Raw genomic sequence first — 22,554 nt, forward strand, 5'->3', positions numbered from 1 at the left:
CTTGATATTTCGATAAAAACAAATTGTATTTTATCACTAATGTTTCGTAATCAATTACATTATCGAAGATTTTTTTTAAAATATTAAATAATTTGATACACTGTTCACGTAAGATTAGTTAAGGCTCTTGTGAGACACCTTCATTTGTACCTACCTAGCGTACACCGTAAGCCCTGTAGTTATAACCAGAGTCTCCTAGAGGGAGAGCGAGAATTTGTGTATAGATCTATACGGGGATGACACCCCACACCTGAGCTGCTCGCTACAGCTAGACAGGCCAGTCTAGGGTGACAAATGTCTTACCTAACGCGACGCCTGAAGAACGTCAGGACATCCATAGCAGTCATATCAAACATGGTTATAGCGACTCACATAGAGAATAACAAACAAATAAATTTACGGAATACACATACTATACTCTTGATACATGGTACAAATTAAACATTTGTTACATTACTCGGGTCTTAGGGCCAAGACCACACCTTTTCATTTATACAGAAAATATAGGATTTTCTGGGAAACTCTTTTTATACATTACCAGACAAGATTACACATGCCCTAATACAAGATTTGAAACAAAAACTTACAAACCATTTTTACAGAAAATATCAGATTTTCTGGTGATTACAAACTACTACAAAACTTTTCATACAAACATACTTATGAACTCACCAACATTCTATATGTTAACGCTTTTCAAAATAACTTGTATTCTCAGGAACTCGTTAATCAGGTTGGTTGTCAAGGAAATGTGGACTTTTGTTGTAATTTGTTGTCATCATACATTTAATATTTTTAGGGGATGTAATTTGTGAACAAACACACTTATGTAAAACTATGATGGTTGTTATATTTCATGTACGATGATGATGTTGTCTTTGATTCATTTATATACACTATGATGATATTACAAGATGAATACACCCAACTCCCGGATGTTTCCGCCATTTCTCCGGTTCAGGGGTGTGACAATATGTTTTTAAGATCTTAATTTTTTTTAATATTACCTTTTTAATTGTGTTACATCTTATTTTACAACTTAGTTTTACGAATGCATTTCTACATTTTTTTACATATTTGTATAAATATGTTTTTAATTTTTCTTTTTTCATGTTTACAAATATTTTTTCAATTTGTTTTCTTTTAGGAGCTGTTTGGTTTGAAGAATGTTTCTAAATGAATTGGAATTATGATTGAAAAAAATATGTTAGGGATTTGAATCCAATTCTATATTCTATTTGATTGGCAGGAAACAAAATTGAAATTAATTATAGATTCTGTTGGTTGATAGAAAATGAAATTGTATATCCATGTAAAATGACTAAAGTTTTCTTTTTATCTGTTTTGCTTAATTTTACTTTGTTTTCTATCTTATATGTAAAGATATATTATATAAACTACAAAATAGTAAAATTTCATTTTATTAATTGAACATTCATGTCAGTTGCGGTGATCGATGGCGGTGGCATTGGCCTTCGTAGGTGTAGTTGGTGGTGGTGGATTGTAGTGGCGGTAATAGTGGGTAATACTGGCGGTAGAGGATGGTGGTGGTGGTGGTGGTGGTGGTGGTAGCTGTGGCTATGGCGATAGATGGTGGTGGTTGTAGCAGTTGTGGTGGCGATAGGTGGATGGTGGTGGCGGTAGTGATAGCGATGGTAGGTGGTGATGACAAGGTAAGTGGTGATGGAGGTTGCGTTAGGTGGTGGTGGTGACGGTGGTAGGTGGCGGTGGTGATGATAGGTGGTGGTGGTGGTGGTGGATGATGGTAATATAGTTTATGTTGTGAACTAAAATAAGAGTAATAAGGTAAAATGCCACTTTCCTTCATAGTATGGAACTAATTCCATCATCTTATTGAAGGAAAATGTTTTCCCTTATTTGATGGAATTTTTTTTTCATTTAGGATTCTTATTCCATCATACAAAGTTGCACCAAATACCGAAATGTGGTGGAATTGGATTTCTTTTTCTCCCGAATTCCATTCCATTCTAGAGAACCAAACGTACCCTTAGTTTCGTCAATAATTAATATTAATAAGGAAACACTTAACTTATGGTATTTACATTCATATTAGTAACTTACCGACACAAGGATCTCATGATATCATTGAACGACTAACGAACTACCATACTGTTGTCACTAGATTTTGTTTATTAAACAAACATATGGTATCCGTTGCAACGTGAGGACGTGCAAACCGTAGTTATAGATATACAAAACACCACTAAAGGGTTTTCCGTGGTTATATTTTAGATATATTCAAGAGGATGTAACACACATTCAATGATTTTGGAGTGGTAAACTCAAAGGAATTTCGGAGGAACAAGGATGTTTCCTTGGAGGTTCCATTTTCTCTTGATGAGGTTAGACATGTAATTTGATATTTTTATCATGAGATTTTACTAACCAAAAAAATCTATTTAAAATGCCAACATAATACCAACAAGAGAACTTGGCGACATATTTGTGACATATTAACAACATAAATGTATCTATTGGAAATTATCGAAATTAATATATATATATATATATATATATATATATATATATATATATATATATATAGAGAGAGAGAGAGAGAGAGAGATATATATATGTTCATGTGTTTAAAGTAATTATTGTGTTATTGTATGCATAAATGTGGGCCAATCAAAACTTAATAAAAAATTAAATAATTAAATAAATAAATAAGGGTAATTTAGTAATTTGTTTAGTAAATTTCAAAAATAATCCCTATAATCATGGTATTGACTAAATAAATAAGCGTGTCTTCCTCAATCTCCCACCAGATAAAGCCCTAGCATCCTAGAGGGTATCAACGCTTTTCCTAGAGCTGCTCAAACTCAAAATCAATCATCGGAAACTTCATCGGGGGATAAAGACGAGCATTCAACACTTAACGCGGGATTAAGAAAAGTTAAGATCTTCAAGGAGTACGTCTCGATTAAAAGAGGCAAAAAAGCCTCCGGCGAGGATGATAATGAAATTAGCGAAAGCAGGAGTGACGAAGGTGACTATTCCAATTCCAATTCCAATCTTGTTGACTCTGAATCAGGTGATGATTCCGGAGACGGTGAATCGTTCGAGAATGCTAATGTTCAGAAATCATTTAGCTATGGCACGTTGGCATATGCAAATTACGCCGGTGGATCTCTTTTCGAGGACAATCTTTATTATAGTAACCAGAAATCCGATGAGAGTGAGCGTTGCTCACCGGAAAATGACCCGATCGCTTCGAGTTCTGAACAGAGTATAACTCAGATTCCGAAACGCAACATCTTACCATGGAAGAAGAGGAAATTAAATTTCAAATCACCACCGAAGGGCGAACAGTTGTTAAAGAAAGATTACGGTGAAGAAGGTGGAGATGATATTGACTTTGACCGGCGGCAACTCAGCTCCGATGAGTCTCTAGTTAACCTACCTCAGGTAATTCTTCCGGCTTCAGAGTTTGGGGACGATAGTTTTGCAATCGGGAATTGGGAACAGAGGGAGATAATCTTCGGCTTCGATGTGTTGACATAATATTTTTTGGGACTTGCTTTCTGCATTCAGGTTTGAGTTTTTATCATTTTATTATTTTGTATCTCATTCAATGTATTTTTTGGGACTTGCTTTCTGCTTTATGCATTCAATGTATTGCTGGAAGGGTATTTTTGTCCATGGGGTATTGCATATATGTTATTGTCTCTTAAAATATGTCACAGTTTGGTGTTGCTTTGTTCAATTATTTGAATTGCTAATTCTTCTTGGAAATTGTTAAATTGCTTAGGGTGCTATACAGTTTTAGGGCTCAAATTGTTAAATCACTTATTAAAGAATATGAACTTTTTATTTTTTGTTGTTTACGCATTTATTTCATAAAATTCATGAATATGTGTTTATTTTGTTACATATATGTTTCATAAAACTTGAATATGAACTGTAGTTTTACGAGGTGAAAGATCGACTGTGTCATATATATAGAAGCAATAACCAAGTTTACCCATCTCTAGTGTTGTTCTTTGGCAGGAAAACAGAATTGGGTATGTTTCTTTTGATTGGGTTTTACTAGTTAAATAGATAAAAAAAAATCAATTCTCTTGATCTTATTGTATAGTTGTGAATTTTGATAGATATGGAGTACATTGTGATCTAAGAGAAAGAAAACATAAACGTGTGGTACAATTCTTGAGATTGACATGAAGAAGATAAAAGGAATCATGAATTCCAATCTGTTGGAATGGAATCATGAATTCTAATTCTGTTGGAATGAAATCATGAATTCCAATTCTGTTGGAATCTAAACTACAATTTGGTTTTGTTTTCATAGAATTTGATGCTTGAAGAACGGACCGCAAAATTGAAAGTGATTCTAAGCACCATTATTCTTTTAGAATGTAGTAGTGTCGTTGTTAGATTTTGATGTTTTCTTTCCGGTTTTGAAAGTTTTTTTAGTTTTATTCTTTAACAATAAATGTAATTCTTAACAATTGTTACCCGTATTCTATAAGAAATAATGTATTTTTTGTTTTTATTCTTCAATTAATTGTTCTAGAATTTGTTATTCTACGAGAAGTTTTTAAAGTCATGGTCAATAAATAGGTTCAAGAATATTTTTATTATTTATGGTTCAAGAATATTTTTATTTTTGAATATACTCAAAAACACATTCTGTCAAAATGTCCGAATTAAAAGAATTATAATTCGTAAAATCGGATTTTTAAAATTAATAGAATCTATGATCCCTTAAAATATGCAATTTTCCTTTATTAAATCTATATTAATTGACTAAAATACCATTGTAATTAAATTAGATGATATTTTTCAATTATATTTAATTCAATAATATATATTAATCACTTTCTTAAAATAAGTAAAATTGATTGGCCCACATTTATGCATACAATAACACAATAATTATTTTGAATAGAATAACCTAGGCCTATATCAGTCAGAAATCCATTTGAAGTTACCGACATAATACAATAATACAATGAAGGTAATTTACATTATTGTCATCAACAACTAGTTTAGCAATGGTATCAGGAATAGTGAGACCTAATCCTTGAATCCATGCCTCATCCCCCTTGGGAAAAAAAAACGGTCCACATCCCCATCTTCAATGCAGAATCAAGGATTTCCCCGTTACAAACTCCATTTATAGAATCTTACAAAACTACGTTAAAAGAACTCCAATCATTGAATGTCTTCAAGTTTACAAACTACAACCATTTTTTTTTTGAATAAAAAGCATAATAGAATCATTGACATCCATTTCCAAGTTTCATATCGAACCATCAAAAGTCACCTATCAATCATAGGAAAACAATTTATAAAGAAATGCAACTTTTCCACGCTTCTTCACATCCAAAATTTGGAGCTTTTTCTCTGCATTTTGAAGAGTCAAGAACACTTCAAGAAAATCATCATTTTGCTCTTGATTCTTGCTATATGTTTGGTACTCTTAACTTTTATTTTGTTTTCTTGTGTTTAGCCATGCTAGGCTAAACTAATCTTGGTTAACTTTGGTATATTAGCTTGAATGTTTGTTTGCATATTGAAGAACTCCGTAAACTTGTTCTTAGATCTGAAAGTGTTTTACATCTTAACTTTTTCTTGCTACTTATATGTCTTTATCATGAGTTTACATGTTCATTTAGTAATTAGTTGTCTAATTTCTTGATTAAATAATGGATCTTCAAATTACCAAGCAACAAATGTGTAGCATCCGAATCATTGAGGTACTTAAATTCTTGAATTTTTGCATTTTAGAGGAGGCTTACATCGTGAGCCACAGTGGACACGACATGAGAAATCCTATTGACCATTTGACCCGTATCCTCGAACCTCACGACGTGAAGCATAAGGTCTCATGACATGACCATTTGACCCGTATCCTAAATTGGCTTAATTTACATAAATAGTCCCTAGATTTTATTGAACTTGACACTTTTGGTCATGTTTTTATATATATATTTTTTAATAAAAAAATACGTTTTGGACGAGGTCCGGATCACCTACTAGTTAATTGTATACTCTATACAAGTTGTATAGAGTATACAATGCAAAGTATAATACAACTACTGTCAAATAACTAATTGTATGTTCTGTATAACTATTGTCAAAAATAATATTAACATGATTACCTATATGACGAGTAAAAGATTATCTGGTAAAAAATATATTTACTTAATATTTAGTCTTTTGGAGGATCAGATGGATAGCAGTTTCGGTTTTTGGAGCGATATGGAAGAAGATACCATCCACATGCATAGCAGACGGTGGATCTTGGAAAACATCGCCCATAAAAATCAATCTTCCTCTCAGTAGTTAATTCACAGGGAACCAGCAAAACTATATTCCGAAACTGCGAAACACCAATGGCTTCCCTACACACAGACCTTCATTTTGTCTTGTTTCCTTTAATGGCTCAAGGCCATATGATACCCATGGTGGATATTGCCCGATTACTAGCCCAACGTGGCGCTACAGTTACCATAATCACTACTCCCATTAACGCCAACCGTTTCAAACCGGTCATTGCTCGGGCAATAGAAGATAAACTCAAGATTCAAGTTCATGAATTCCCACTCCCATTAGCTGAAGTTGGATTGCCGGAGGGATGTGAGAGCTTTGACATGATTCCATCTGCTGCCCTCTATGTCAAATTGTTTCAGGCGGCTGATTTGTTAGAGGAACCGGTAGATAACATGCTCCGGCGACTAACTCCGGCTCCAAGTTGCATCATTTCCGATAATCTTTTTCCTTGGACTAATGATATAGCTCGGAGGTTGGGTATTCCCAGGCTTATTTTCCATGGACCTGGATGCTTCACCTTCGTGTGCATACATATTCTGATGAATACTAATATACTACATGAAACGGTGTCCGATTCAGAGTACTTTGTGCTTCCTGGTATATCTGACCGGATTGAGCTTACTAAGGCTCAAGGGTTGAGTTGGGGAAGGAAAGACAACGAACAAATGGCAAAAATGTTAGAACGAGTGCGTGTAGCAGAAGAAGCTGCAAACGGGATTGTTGTTAATAGTTTCCAGGAGTTAGAGCGTCACTATGTTGAAGAACTTGCGAAGGTGAAAGATAAGAAGGTCTGGTGTATTGGCCCGGTTTCACTATGCAACAGAAGTTTCCAAGATATAGCTGAGAGAGGAAGTAAGGCTGGAATCAACGAACATGAGTGCTTGAAATGGTTAGATTCGAGGGAGAAAAGTTCTGTAATCTTTGTTTGTTTGGGAAGTCTATCACGTACTTGTACTGAACAAAACATTGAGCTTGCTTTAGGATTGGAGTCATCGAACATACCCTTTATTTGGTGTGTGAGACATGCAACAGAAGAACTCGAGAGATGGTTCTTAGAAGAAGGATATGAAGAAAGGGTGAAAGATAGAGGCCTTATCTTTCTTGGATGGGCACCACAAGTCTTGATTCTATCACATGGAGCAGTTGGAGGTTTCTTAACACATTGTGGATGGAACTCAACTCTTGAAGGTGTTACGGCTGGGGTCCCTATGGTTACATGGCCACATTTTGCTGACCAGTTTCTCAATGAAAGATTTATGGTAGATGTCTTGAAGATTGGTGTGAAAATTGGCATGGAGTTTCCGGTTATAGCTGGAGAGCAAGACAAGTTTGGAGTTTTAATTAATAAAGAAGACATCAAGACATCAGTGGAAAGTCTAATGGACAAAGAAGAGGAAGGAGAAGGAAGACGAAAGAGAGCTAGAGAGCTTGGGGAAATGGCGAAGAGAGCGATGGAGGAAGGGGGTTCGTCTCACATCAACATGACGTTGATGATTCAAGATATTATCAAAGAATTAGCCAATAACACCATGCCAATTCAAGATATTGGGAATGCATTGTAAGGACATCTTTAAGTTGTCACATTATTATTATTATTTCTTTTTCATACTACTTTGACACGTTATAAAAAGTTGAAAAGGTTTTATTTTTTCCCTTGAATCGCATATTGTTGAACATTACCCTCCAAACCAACCCCAAACTAGTCTTTTTCATGAACTATGAAAAGATATTATGTAAGCATGTTTTCTTTTTAATCATTTTGTATGTAAAATAATCCAAACATTTTTAATTTTTTTTTCACAACATAAGCTAAACACTTTTATTGAAAAATATTTATTTGATTAAATAAACTAATAAATACTTTTATCAAAAAATTTATATTTCATTAAATAAGCAATTCCAAACACCCTTTAGTTCACCATTTAGGCCGGGAGACACTACAAGAAATACAGCCATTACCGACGACAATACCTTTAGCGGCGACAAATCGAAAAGTCGCCGCTAAAGGTCTTGTCGCCGCTATTGGTGTCGACGGTAATGTCTACCTATCCGAATTCGCATTTTCACGTTCTGGTGAACGCCAAACGTTCGATCATTTTTGTAATCCAATGGCTGAGAAACTCGTGGAACGCACAAAACCAATATATACCGGCGACAATATGTCGCCGCTAAAGACCTAAAATTGTCGTCGCTAAAGGTCGAAAAAAAACGCGCCTTCTTTTCCCTCTACGTATGTCGCCGCTAAAGATTGGATGTCGCCGATATTGCTTCTGTTGTCGCCGCTAAAGGTCGACGCAGATTATACCCACTTGCTTCCTCTTTCTGCTTCGATCTCCTCTCATTTTGTTCCATTTTCCGATCATTTGCTCCGACAATTCTCCCTTCCTCCAACGATTCTCCCTCATTTAACAACATATAGTAGAAGAGATACCGCCGACGACTGAAAACTACCCCTCTCCGACCACCGATACTGTTGCTGCTGTCAATTTCCTTTTCCCTGGTTCGTGTGTCCTTCTTCATCTCTTCTTTTCTTTCTATTTTAATGTTGATTTCCATAAGAATTTGTGATTAATTGCATTTTTGTTTTCAAAAATCTATTTTCCTCTCCGGTCACCACCACTACCGTCGGTTGTTGCTGTCACCGGCATCAACTACCACCACCGCTGTTGCAGCACTGAAGACTACCACCACCAGTTGAAAGAGGGAAAAGTTTTTGGGAACCACAGGTGCATTTTTTGTAATTTGTTTTGTATGTGTGCATTTGTGTGTGTATTTTGTATATATGTGTGTATTTCATATATGTGTGAAATATGTTATATGTGTGTGTATTTCATATATATGTGTGTGAAAATTGTGTGTATTTCATATATGTGCGTGTATATGTGTATAATGTATGTATATATGTATTTGTATGCAATTTGGATTGTGTCTATGGTTGTTTAATGTGTATAAAAAGTATGTATATATGTGTATGATGTATGTATGTGCAATTTGGAGTGTGTTGATGGCTGTTTTATGTGTATAAAAAGTATGTGTATATGTGTATAATGTATGTATGTGTGTATTTGTATTCAATTTGGAGTGTATATGTATACAATGTGTAAACTACAATGTCATAATGGAAAAAAGAAACAAAAAACAAGTAGGACGCTATTATTGAAATGTTATTTAAAGTAAATTACTATAATAGTTCCTACGTAATGTGTATTTGTAGATAAATTGGTAATTATTAGTTTGTTGGTTTGTTAGTTTGATTGTTGGTTTAACTTAGAAGGTTAATGTTAGTTAGTTGGTTTGTTAATTTGATAGTTTGTTGATATATAGATAAATTGGTAATTGTTAGTTTTCTTATCATTTGGTAATTTTTAGTTTGGTTTAAGTTAATAGGTTAACTTACAAGTTTATATGTTGTTATTTAATATGTAGTTGGAGAATCTTCGATCAATGTCCAACGATCCGGAGTCAGCTGTGGAACTTATAGGATGGAACAATGGTGGCGGGGATGATGACAAGTCGTATTAGTTTTATCTTTTATTAGAGATTGTAGTATGACATAAATTTATAAGAATTTTGTTATTTATTTTGGTGTATGTATGGTATTATAAAACTTGGATGCTATGTAATCGGTTTTTCTGCATTTAACGTTATTACGTATCGGTTTTTGGATAGCCGAGAATGGCTGCTTTAAAAAAAAAAAAGCAATAGCGGCGACACTATTAGCGGCGACATTGGGCATTAGCGGCGACATTGGGCATTAGCGGCGACAAGTAGCATTAGCGGCGACATTATCATTAGCGGTGACACGTAGCATTACCGGCGACTTTTTGAGCAATAGCGACGAGACAGTAGTGGCGACTCAATACCCTTTTTTCTTGTAGTGAGAGTGGTAACAAACTTATGTCTTTCGAAATGTTGTATATCGCACACCGCGATATGGGTACCGCACGGGAAAAATAAACATACTTTGCAAAAATAGTACTTTGTGCATAAAAATGTGTACTATAGTAAGGTGTGGTATGATACCCAAAGGTGAAGGAAGAATGACACTACAATTTAAAATTATGATAATATGTATTATGACATCCACCAGATTTTTTGAAGCCACATGCGCCAAATGAAATGGTACACTACAAGAATAATAGACTATCACGACGACACGTATCCTGACGACAAAATTCGTCGCTAAAAGGTGGTCTCTGCTGACGACAAGTAGTCTCCAAAACGTTTACTACTTTGACCAGATCTGTTTGACCTTAAAAGGTATCGTCGGGACAGTGTGGGCGGGAAAGACAAAAATTTTCGCGGTAATCTGAAACTCTATGCCGACGACATGTCATCGGTATAGGGTATGACAAATTGAATATTTATTTATTTTTATTCGATATTGTAGAAAACCGGAACGACATAGTTTTCTGAAACTCTATGTCAACGACAAGTCGTCGGTATAGGGTAAGAATCCAACGTGGTGATCCGCGTGAAAATTTTAATTTCTTTTAATAAAGACAAAAGATAGAAACGACGTCGTTATTTGAACCCTATACCGACGACATGTCGTCGGCATAGGATTTTACCCTTATTAGTGCATCGTTCATCGTTCAGTTGCAGCGAACGATACAATCTTTCTCTCTCGGACTGGACCAGCGATTTTGCACCATCTTCACCGGCAACGAGATATAGGTACATATTTGGTCATTGTTTTCTTGATTGTTTATGATTGATCAAGTTTTTAACTCAAAATTTGGGGGTTTTTCTTTTGTTTTTTTGATTTTGAGGGGTTTTTCTTTTGTTTTCTTATTTTGTGCTTTTCCGGTGCCCACCAGCCACCACCGGAGGACCACCATCAAATCCGACCACCGGAATCCGACCATCACATCAAGAAGAACAAAACAGGTTAGTGTTTTTTTTTTTTCCTGTTTTCTAATTTTTTTTTAAATTTTATATATGTTTGATTTCATGTTTATAATTGTAGATTTGAACATGAAGATCTGTTTTCTTATTTTGTGCTTTTGTTAATCTTTTTGTTATTTTGATGATGAAGACTTGTTTTTTTGTTATTTAAAAAAAATCTTATACCGACGACATGTCGTCAGTATAGGTTTTACCTGTAAAAACTGTTGGAAACTTTTCCCGATGACAAGTCGTCGGTATAGATTTATAATAAAACTTTTTTTTTACCTCGAAAATCTTTCCCGACGATCCTTTATAGACTACAAGTCGTCGGCATAGATGGATCTGTACCGACGACATCTATATCGACGACAATTTTGACTTTTACCGACGACTTTGTACGGTCGACAAGTCGTCGACATATGTTTTACCGACGACATGTCGTCGGCATAGGTGTTGAAAAAGTCGTCGGTATAGGTATCGTTCCTGTTCCTTGTAGTGGTAGCATCAAAGTTGTATGTTTTTTTTAGAACAACAAATTTAATCTAATCCTACTAAATTATTTCTAATCTCACTTAAGACAATACTGATAGACTAGAAGGCCTTTGATATCAAAGTTGTATAAAGCAGAGAATAATAATATATTCTTTTAATAGGTTTTATTCAAGGAAAAGAAAAAAAAAGCCAATCACAGACTTCTTCCATTTTCTTTCTCTTCTTTTTTACTCTAGCTACCTTGATGACGAGCCTTGTAGCTTTGATGGGATGGTCCTGGCGAGCTATTGGGGAGGGCTACTTCGTCGGGCCTTAGTACAAGGGATATTTGGTATATTCTTGTTAGGTAGTCAAAGTCAAAACTATCATTGATTTTTGGATTAAAAAGAGAAAATTCATGAAATAACTAAAGTGAGGGGGTGTTTTAAGCATTTAACCAATAAATTTTGAGTTTTGGAAAATGACCATGAGATCCGCAGAGGGGGCTCTGTGAATCGCTTTAAACCTCTGAGTTACGATGAATAGTACCGATGAATTAACGTGACATCACTAAAAGACAAAATATGGTGGGTATCATGGTTCCGCAGAAGTGGCTCTGCGGATCCATTTAACCCTCTGCGGAAGTTTAAATTCTCTAAGGAAATGATAGTTGCTCCTCTCCGACAGATCCGCAGAGCCGTCTCTGCGGATCCATGCAACACCTCTACGGAATTGTTGATTTCTCTGCGGATACCACCATATTTTTTTGTCTTTTAGTGATGCAACGTCAATTCCTCGGTACTATTCATCGTTCTTGAGAGGTTTAAAGCAATCCACAGAGCCCCATCTGCGGATCTCGTGGTTATTTTCCAAGACTCAAATTTTTTTGGTTAAATGCTTAAAACACCCCCTCAAATTTGGTTTATCTCATAAATTTTCTCTTAAAAAAAAACACTTATGCACGGTGGCAAAATTCAGGTTCTTCTTGTTTTGTTGCACATAAAAACAACACAACAAATTGGTATCACGTTGGGGAGAGGAGCTTTTATTGATCGATAGTGGCTGTTTGGGGATATTCCTTGGCTTTTTATTTAAGGGTTTATCAAAGATGCGATGCTTTGAAGAAAGTTTTGGAGAGATTTATCCATTTCGAATCTAGATAATTACTACAATCAAATTCGTTTTTATTTTAGTGAATTGCATTGAAAACTGGGTTCACCCACACGGAAATCTTGTGCTTAGGTGGAGTGTGAAAGATTGCACACAAGGCGTTCGATAAAAGTACTCAGTAAGATTACATTATTCTTGAAGTTCAAGAACGTAGCTATTGATGCATTTTCTGAACTGGGTGTGTAAAAGAAATCGTTTGGTGAAAGTCACCAAGGTTTCATGAGGTAAAAGGAGAAAACAAAGCATACAAGTTGCACACTAGCTACACAATATCTTGAATCGGTATAGTCTTCTTAGCTACTTCTTCTGTAATAGCTTGAATCATCAATGTCATGTTGAGATGAGACGAACCCCCTTCTTCCATTGCCATCTTCGCCATTTCCCCAAGCTTTCTCGCTCTCTTTCTTCTCGCTTCTCCTTCCTCTCCACCATCCATTAAACCTTCAACAGCTGCCCTAATCTCTTCCCTCGTCAGCAACAATTTTTCCGCCTTATCTTGCTCATAGAACATAACAGGAACCTCCACACCAATCCTCACACCAATTCTTAACACATCTATCACAAATCTTTCATTCAAAAACTGTTCTCCAAAATGCGGCCAAGTAACCATTGGAATCCCAGCAGAGATCCCTTCAAGAGTCGAATTCCACCCACAATGCGTCACAAAACCCCCAATCGCTCGATGTGACAAAATCAACATTTGTGGAGCCCAGCCATGAACCATCAATCCTCTATCTTTAACCCTTTCTTTGAATCCTTCTTCTAAGATCCATTTCTCAAGTTCTTCACTTGCGTTCCTAACAAACCAAATAAAAGGTTTATTCGATAACTCCAATGCTAACCCTAGCTCAATCGATTGTTCTGTAGAAGCATACGATAGACTTCCCAAGCATACGTACACTACAGACTGTGGGTCCCGCAAATCCAACCATTTCAAACAATCTTGTTCATGAATCGCGGATTTATTTCCTCTCTCGGATATATCTTGTAAACTTTTGTTACATAATGAAACCGGACCTATACACCAAACTTTCTTACCTTTCACTTTTGCAAACTCTGCAACGTACTTCGGCTCCAATTCCTCAAAAGTATTAACCACAATCCCACTTGAACTTTTCTCGGCTTCCATCAGTCTTTCAAAGTTATCAGTAGTTTCTTTAGTATCTCCTTTTCCCCACGTTGAAGCCTGAGGTTTAGTAACTTCAATCCTATCAGGAATCCCAGGCATTACAAAGTACTCCGAGTTGGAGTCAATTTCATTTAGTATATTAGTATTTGTCACAATGTGTATACACAAAAACGCGAAACATCCGGGCCCATAGAATACAAACCTAGGAATATTTAACCTTTTTGCAATATCCATAGTCCAAGGAAAACCACCATCTGAGATGATGCAATTTGGAGGCGGGTATAACCCACGGAGCATCTTTTCCGCGGGTTGTTCTAGCAACACCATTGCTGTGAACATGTTGACCGCTTGTGCTGCTGTTGGGAGCAAGTCAAAATTCTCACATCCTTCGGGTAAACCGGCTTCAGATAATGGTAGTTGGAGTTCAAGAACTTGGATGTTGAGTTTAGCTTTGATTGCACGATTTGTGACTGATTTAAAACGGTTTGCATTGATTGGAGTTGTGATTATGGTGACCATAGCACCATGTTGGGCTAGGATCCTTGCTATGTCAACCATTGGTATGAGATGACCTTGAGCCATTAATGGAAATAAGACTATGTGAAGGGACGCCATTGGAGTTTTGGAATTTGATAGATGTTAGTGGCTATGTGTGAAACTACTTTAGCTTCGTGAACTCTACAAATTAAATAGCATGCGAACATGAACAAGTGGTTACAATGTGTCTTTTTGTTTTGTAGTTTTCGAAAACCAACATTGAAATGATAAATGAAATTTGATGATAACTATGGTAGCATGAGAGCCAAAAAAATTGGATTTTACAATATCACATCTTATGTTCGGCAGAATCTACCTCTATTGATGTGACTGAATTAACCTACGTAAGCGGCTGTGACATTGACATTATCAGCATCTTTGTGTGTTCGGCAGCATCTATATACCACCTTAGATTTGGTCCATTGGATGCTATTAATGCAACTTTTTGAGGAATCTTGAAATTAAAACTTTATCACTTATAGTGATACATTGTTTTTGGTAGTCGGTTGAATGATAAATAAATAAATAAAGCATTATAACTCTAGGCATCCAAATCATCAAAGTAATTTTCAATTTAATCACTCAAATGATGAAATAATTAGATATTGCGAACACACAAAATAAAGCATACTTGCACAATGTTTTGTCTTGAAAAATCATGCATGTTGTAATACTTAAAATGGCTACACAATATCTTGAATTGGTTTATTGTTCTTGGCTACTTCTTCGGAAATAGCTTGAATCATCAACTTTATGTTAAAGTAAGAAGAACCCTCTTCCTCCATTGCTTTCTTTGCCATTTCCCCAAGCTCTCTAGCTCTCCTTCTTCTTGCTTCTCCTTCCTCTTGCTCATTCATCAAAACTTCCACAGCAGTCTTGATGTCTTCCTGCTTTACCACTTCAAACTTATCTTTCTCTCTATACATAAGTGGAAACTCTGCACCAATTTTGACTCCAATTTTTACAACATCTACGATAAACCTTTCATTTAGAAATTGCTCTGCGAAATGTGGCCATGTAACCATTGGAATCCCAGCACAAATCCCTTCTAGAGTCGAGTTCCAACCACAATGTGTTATGAAACCCCCAATAGCTTGGTGTGACAATATCAAGATTTGAGGTGCCCAACCACGAACCATTAAGCCTCTATCTTTTATCCTTTCTTCATATCGTTCTTCTGAAAGCCATTTCTCAAACTCTTCACTTGTTTGCCTAATGAACCAAATAAAGGGTATGCCTGATAACTCCAATCCCAAAGCAAGCTCAATGGCTTGTTCTTTGGTAGCATACGATAGACTTCCCAAGCAAACGTACACTACAGACTGTGGCTCTTGTAAATCCAACCATTTCATGCAATCATGCTCGTTTTTAACTCCTTTGTCTCCTCTTTCGGCTATATCTTGGAAACTTTTGTTGCATAGAGAGACAGGGCCTATACACCACACTTTTTTACCTTTTGCCTTTGCAAACTCTTCAACATACTTTGGCTCCAACTCCTCAAAGCTATTAACCACAATCCCATATGCATCTTTCTCGGCTTCTTGTGTTTGTTCAAACGACTCCTTGGTTTCTTTTGTGTTTCCCTTTCCCCAACCTGAAGCCTGAGGTTTGGTAATTTCAATCCGATCAGGAAGCCCGGGTATTTCAAAGTACTCTGAGTTGGAGTCGATTTCGTTTAGTATATTAGTATTGTTCACTATGTGAATGCACAAGAAAGCAAAGCATCCAGGTCCATAGAAAACTAGTCTTGGGATATTTAATCTCTTTGCAAGATTAGTAGACCAAGGAAAACCACCATCTGAGATGATGCAACTTGGAGGTGGATATAAAACCTGAAGCATCTTCTCCACTGGTTCTTCTAGCTTCTTCATAGCTGTGAACATGTTGACTATATACGCAGCTGATGGAATTAAGTCAAAACTCTCGCATCCTTCAGGCAAACCGGATTCAACGAATGGGAATTGGACTTCTAGAATTTTGATGTTGAGTTGACCTTCGATTGCCCGATCAATGACTGAATTAAAACGGTTTGCGTTAACAGGAGTTGTGATTATAGTAACAGTTACGCCGGTTTGGGCTAATATCCTGGCGATGTCCACCATGGGTATCATATGACCCTGAGCCATCAGTGGAAGCAAGACGAAGTGAAGGTCGGTGGAAGGGGAAGCCATTGCTGTTTCGGATGTTGCCTTTGGTGATTCTTTCTGAAACTACTGAAGCATGTGCACTACTTCTACGAATACCATGACAACATTGGTAATTAAGGGCGTACCATCTGTCGCTTTGTAATATTAAAAAAAAAAGAAAAAAGAAAGAAAGTCGACTTACGTAAATTAACAAAAACATTAAAATATTAGATGATAACGTTCTAGAAGGTGTGGTCACAACAAATTGCATTTTATGTTTGGCATCATCTAACTACATTGATGCGATTCGAAATTTTGGTTTAAAAAAGACGCTAACCAATGTATCAGCATTAGATAATATATCTTAGCATTAAATATAAAATAAAATATTTTCAATTTTATTGTACCATCTAATCTATATATTTTAACTAAACTTCCATAACGACGATTTCCGAGTCAGTTTTCGCGCACCGACTAATCCCCCGCTGCAAACATGAGACTATGCCGCATGCCCTAGAGTCACTGCAAGCGACCAAATAATCTAACTTTTTTAATTTGTACTAGAAAGTTCCCCCCCCCCCCCCCCCCAAGCGTTGCGGGGGGCGGAAGGTGTTGCTTTTGCGTCAAAGTAAAGTACATTGCCTAAGTTGTTAGCCACAATAAAGTACGTTGTCATTGTAGGAGATTTGTCCATTTACAAACGTGTAAATGTTATAATAAGAAAATACAATCCAATAATTGGATAGAATTTCCACAGGACAATGTGTTAATAAGAAAATATATCAAAGTGTTGCAGTATGCTATAAAAATAAGAATAAAAAAAAAATGTACATTAGCACAACAATCTCCCTATACAGAGATTTAATGACCAGACTCACATTATTAGAATTATAACAAATTTTCTTACCTTGAAAAGCTTAGGAGCATAATATTTAGATCGGTAACATTCTTCTCTTCTCGGAAGATTGCACTTATGTTAGTTCTACTTACGCTAGATAAAAAAAAAAAAAAACGTAGCTCCTTGCCCACCCTCGAAATGGCCAAGGCTTTATAATCGGGTATAACTCGGAAGCCGGATTGTGCTGGATTCCTGCATATATAAGCTGGCCATACCATTATAAATTAATGCCACAACTATTAGATAACGAAATGATGTATATTAAGGCATTAAGGGCCAGAAAAAGTTGGAAAATAATACCTCATTGCGTTTAATCCGGACAACATAAACTCTGCTACCTGACCTGCACAGTAATTACATGAAAACATTAGAAAGCAAAAACCCATGATAAAATCTGAGCATACACATTCATCTCATATGACACACACATACAAAGTGGATCAGACATACACACATCCAAAATTTATTATGCATCAATAAGTACTTTTCAACATCAAAATTCAAATAAATTTTGAAAAAAAAGGATCATAAATCATTTCAACTCCAACTCACCCGATAAACAGGATAATCTGAGCGGTTCTCTCTTCCTCTAAAAACACATATCCTTGTCAAAATTGAAAAACGTGGATGTCTTGCCTGCAATATATAAATAAAAAGGGAAAACGAATGTTTATATAAAGTTAGAATTCAATTTAATAAAAATTAAAAAGTAATAAAACAAATCTATCTTGCGGCCTTGACATCATCCGAAGGATTGTCCCCAATCATGCAAGCATTGCCAATATTTATTGCGATATCACATGGGCGGATACGACTTTTCAGCATTCCTATCTAAATAACAAAGATAAAAATCATGATTTAATAGTTTACAATACAAACTTTCATAACAGGGACATACTTGTTATTTAACCTTCAAATGCTCCCCACGACCTTAGAACAACTCAGGCGGCTCAACCTTAAAGTTTCCAACAGGGACAGAGTTGTCATTTCACATTCGCCACTCTTGGTTAAATGTTCAAATACCTTTGTGAAAACTACCACCGAATTCAACGTCTTTTCTTCCTAAAAACATTTGTGAATCAATTTTAAGTAAAAGGAAATCGAAAATTTACCATATAGTAAAATACAAAATTTTAGTGTTATTTAACATTTTCTAAAACCTGTAAAAATATTTCATATCGTTAGTAATTTATTATACTTTTACCATTTTATATGACCAAAAATGAAAAAAAAAATAATCAAATTTAGACTAAATCATAAGGCATAAACCGATACACATATGGTTGAAAATATTTTCTTACTATGCCTTGTATATAACTCTGATGCTGTAAAATGGTTGTCTTCTAAGTTTCTGCACGCACATGGTCCTGCAAAACTATAATAATTAGCCTAAAGTTTAAAGAATAAGACCAAGTGGAAGTAGAAAATTGTAGAAAACGTAAATACATTGATATGTTAAAATGTGAAACATATCGGTTTCATAGTATTCTAACAAACAACATTTAATATTGAAGTGCGACATATATATAGTAATGTTGTAAAAAGAACATACATGTATCTCCTCAAAGATATCCGGCCATGTGATATTCTTCTCCCGCAAAAAAAAGGTTTGATGTTACTTTTTTTAATGCAAAAGACAGAATATAAAGCCGACTTCTGAGTTTTCTTCAATTGTTGCCTGCCACATTGCACTTCAGATCTGTAAAACTATGTTCCATACGATGTAAATGTATTCTACAACAAAATTGCAAAGGGTGAATTTACCTTTTTACATGATTTTCACAGCAAAATGGCCAAGATGCTCTGTTCATCCTGTTGAACTAATGCTTTAGAGGTCCCGAGAGTTTGAATTCCAGCTCTTCTTGCTACCTCCTTCCTCATGATGCTCTCTTACTTCCCCTATCTCTAATGTGTAAAATTCGAAACATTAAAATTGATTAAGAGAGAAGGCGGAAGATTGAAAGTAAATAATATCAAAAAACTTTAGGATTTCCTTCAACAACTTTTCGTCCAGTACCCAGAACCTCACAACAGAACCTCTCTGTGAGGTTGGAAATGGATTTTTTTTTCAAAAAGCCATGAAACTGCGTTAGTAATAGAGGCGAAGTTTCAGAAGAATTATGAAATCGCTGACCACGGGGTAAACGAAACTTCGATTGACATCCCCAAATCTTTATGATACAACACAGGTAACGATTTTTTTTTCCTTTAAATTCCCCAAAATTTACAGAAAACAGGAAAGAAGACATGGATAAAAGAAGAGAATAATAAAAAAAATCCAAAATCAACCTTCATGAAATTGAAGAAATTGAGGTGTACATGAACTAATAGGGATTTAGAGTAGTCTTAGGATAGCAAAACCATCGATGGAATCGTTTGGCCTATCCAGAAAGCCGGAAGATGGAACCATAAGATAAAAGATGGAGAAAGGCGGTGGACGGTGAAGGGGGAAGCCGACTACCAGAGCATTGATTTCAGTCCCTTCTCCGTTTACCGACTTCGTAACATCAATTTCAGAGAAAACTGAGATACATCGGCCATCAGATATGTTAAGAAGACCGATTTCCGGCCACAAAACGAAGAAAAGAGGAAAGCGATTTGCAGTCGATGGCGGTGGGAGGATGGGGTGGAGAAGCAGTAATATGAACAATCGATTGGGTCATCCTTCAAAAGTGGAGTGTAATCGGATGAGAGGATCGAAGATATACGGGTGAGAAGTAAAGCAAATAGGGAATCGGCGATGCATGAGCCGAACTCCGTTTCTTTCAATTTTAGTAACTTGAAGAGGCGGTGACCTTTTGCTTCTTTTTCCCTGTATCGATCATTGATCTGTTCAAAACCGACAAGAATTTGAGGACGGCTCTGACAGAGCAACAATACCCCCAAAATATGATAAGGTTTAGATAGAAGAAGGAAGAAAATTTGGATGTTTATCTGAGATGGTACAGGCAGAAAAGATAAAGAAGAATCGAGAATGTGGTCAAAGTTTCAAAGCAGTGAAAGGCGGTGGAGATATTACCATATATAAATAGAGCTGATTTGCGTAGCAACAGCTTTACTGTTGCTAAAAGTGACAAACACAGAAAATGTAGGGACCAAGAATAACACAAACAGAAACGACCAATGTAACAAAAATAGAGGGACCGGAAATGTAATTTAAGGGACCAAAACTGGTCAAAAAGTCTCATGTTCACTATTTCTTTTGTTCACAATTTTAATATATATAATAATTTGAAAAAAAATAACGAACATTTTATTTATTTATTTGCAAAAATAACCACTTTGTTTGGAATGAGTATTTTCAACTAAGATTTTTTTTGACTAATTCTGAAATGACATTCTGGATTCTGAACCAGTATTCCGGATTTTATACTAAAATTTTGGATTTCGAAAAAAAAACCTCCGGAATTTCAAGAACAAGTTCGAAATCCGAAAACAATTCCGGAATTTCGAGAAAAAAAATTGTTTTTTTTACTTAAATATAACAAAAAGTTAAAAAAAAAACATACTTAAACATGAAATCCAAAAACTATATACAATATTACTGCATGAAATTAGATATTGTTTTTGAAAAATGGTGACATTAAACATTTCGAAATGTAATATTTGCAATTCCAAAATAAAATAAACAAATTTCTTTGAATATATATATATATATATAATATATATATATATATATATATATATATATAGGTTTAGGTTCTATTGAAAACAAAAAACCCTAAAAAAAACCTTAAAAATCATAAAAATGCATAAAAAAAATACTTAGAGATCACAAAACTTTTTTTTGAATTTTTTTATGAAAAAATCGCATGTTTTTAAATAAACTCGCTGATTTTTTTTAAAACATTTTTTTTAAAAAAATGATTTTTTTTTCAGCGAATTTATTAAAAAACCTGCGATTTTTTTATAAAAAAAATTAAAAAAAAAGTTTTGTAATCTCTAAGTATTTTTTTATGCATTTTTATGATTTTTAGGGTTTTTTTAGGGTTTTTTTTGTTTTCCAAATAACCCTTCCCTATATATATATATATATATATATATATATATATATATATATATATATATATATATATATATATATATATATATATATATGGGAGGGTTCAATTGAGAAAAAAAGTTGAGAACGACGGAATGAATATGTGTCATTCATTTTGAATCTACCGTTTAAACCCTCCAGCGTACCGGGCCGACAGAACAGATTATATTCATTTATGAATACGTATGAATAAGTGTGTATATATATATATATATATATATATATATATATATATATATATATATATATATATATTGGATTAGGTGTCTAAGCCCAAAACTATTTTGATATTTACTTGACCCGATTGTGAGCATGGTACTTTTGGGTTGCCTTCACCAAAGCAACTTGATAGGATGATTTGTGGAGAAAGAGATTGATTATGATTTGTTAATATATTATATGAATAATATATTAAAAGAGAAATCATATTGTTTAATTAATATTAGTCAAGATTTAATAAGAATTAATTTTGTGGCTAAAAGACATTAATTAAATAAAGTGGATTAGAACTCTCAATTGTGTGATAGTTGGATATTGGGCTAATGGACTCCATAGAGGTTGGAGTGGACGAAATCTATGGGGAAACCCATGAGAATTCGTCCAAGGCCTCTAAGGAGGGAGTCCATGGGCTGCTTAGAGCCTAAGCAGTCAGATTAGGGTTTCCTAGTTCAAAACCCTAATAGCCTCACTATATAAGGAACCCCTAAGGCCCCAAAAACGTGTGGAAGTAATCCCTAAGGGTTCTTGGACGGTTTTTGGTGCCTCCTTCTTTTCTCCTAAGTCATCCTCTTGCTCTTGGTGTTTGTGAGCCATTAGAGGTGTGACACTTGTGACACTAAGCTTTCAGAAGTCAATTACAAGGAGGAATTGATATTGTTATTGCTACATAACAATCAAGGTAAGATCTAAACCCTAATTCATATGTTAATTTGATTATTGTATGCTAGATCTAGGGTTTATGGCTTTGGATGATTATTGCATGTTCATTAGA

At 35.2% G+C, this 22,554-nt stretch overlaps 2 long non-coding RNA genes and 3 pseudogenes across 2 annotated transcripts; 1 reads left to right on the plus strand and 4 right to left on the minus strand.

The window, feature by feature from the left end:
- The first annotated feature begins 6,249 nt into the window (after positions 1 to 6,249).
- LOC145151898 (UDP-glycosyltransferase 73E1 pseudogene) lies at positions 6,250 to 7,959 on the plus strand (annotated as a pseudogene).
- A 4,907-nt stretch (positions 7,960 to 12,866) lies between these two features.
- Positions 12,867 to 14,698, minus strand: LOC145151914 (UDP-glycosyltransferase 73E1 pseudogene; annotated as a pseudogene).
- Positions 14,699 to 15,054: 356 nt separating this feature from the next.
- Positions 15,055 to 16,736, minus strand: LOC145151930 (UDP-glycosyltransferase 73E1 pseudogene; annotated as a pseudogene).
- A 775-nt stretch (positions 16,737 to 17,511) lies between these two features.
- LOC145105712 (uncharacterized) lies at positions 17,512 to 17,863 on the minus strand. The gene is made up of 2 exons (XR_013707400.1): positions 17,822 to 17,863; positions 17,512 to 17,726 (listed from the first exon to the last, which is right to left on the minus strand). It is a non-coding gene; the product is annotated as an uncharacterized LOC145105712 (long non-coding RNA).
- Positions 17,864 to 18,252: 389 nt separating this feature from the next.
- LOC145105715 (uncharacterized) lies at positions 18,253 to 19,118 on the minus strand. Its single transcript, XR_013707401.1, has 4 exons — positions 19,074 to 19,118; positions 18,823 to 18,872; positions 18,432 to 18,583; positions 18,253 to 18,352 (listed from the first exon to the last, which is right to left on the minus strand). It is a non-coding gene; the product is annotated as an uncharacterized LOC145105715 (long non-coding RNA).
- Positions 19,119 to 22,554: the final 3,436 nt, after the last annotated feature.

This window comes from Lactuca virosa, chromosome 1, assembly GCF_052849685.1.
Source record: "Lactuca virosa cultivar CGN04683 chromosome 1, Lactuca_virosa_CGN04683_v6, whole genome shotgun sequence".
Taxonomy (NCBI): domain Eukaryota; kingdom Viridiplantae; phylum Streptophyta; class Magnoliopsida; order Asterales; family Asteraceae; genus Lactuca; species Lactuca virosa.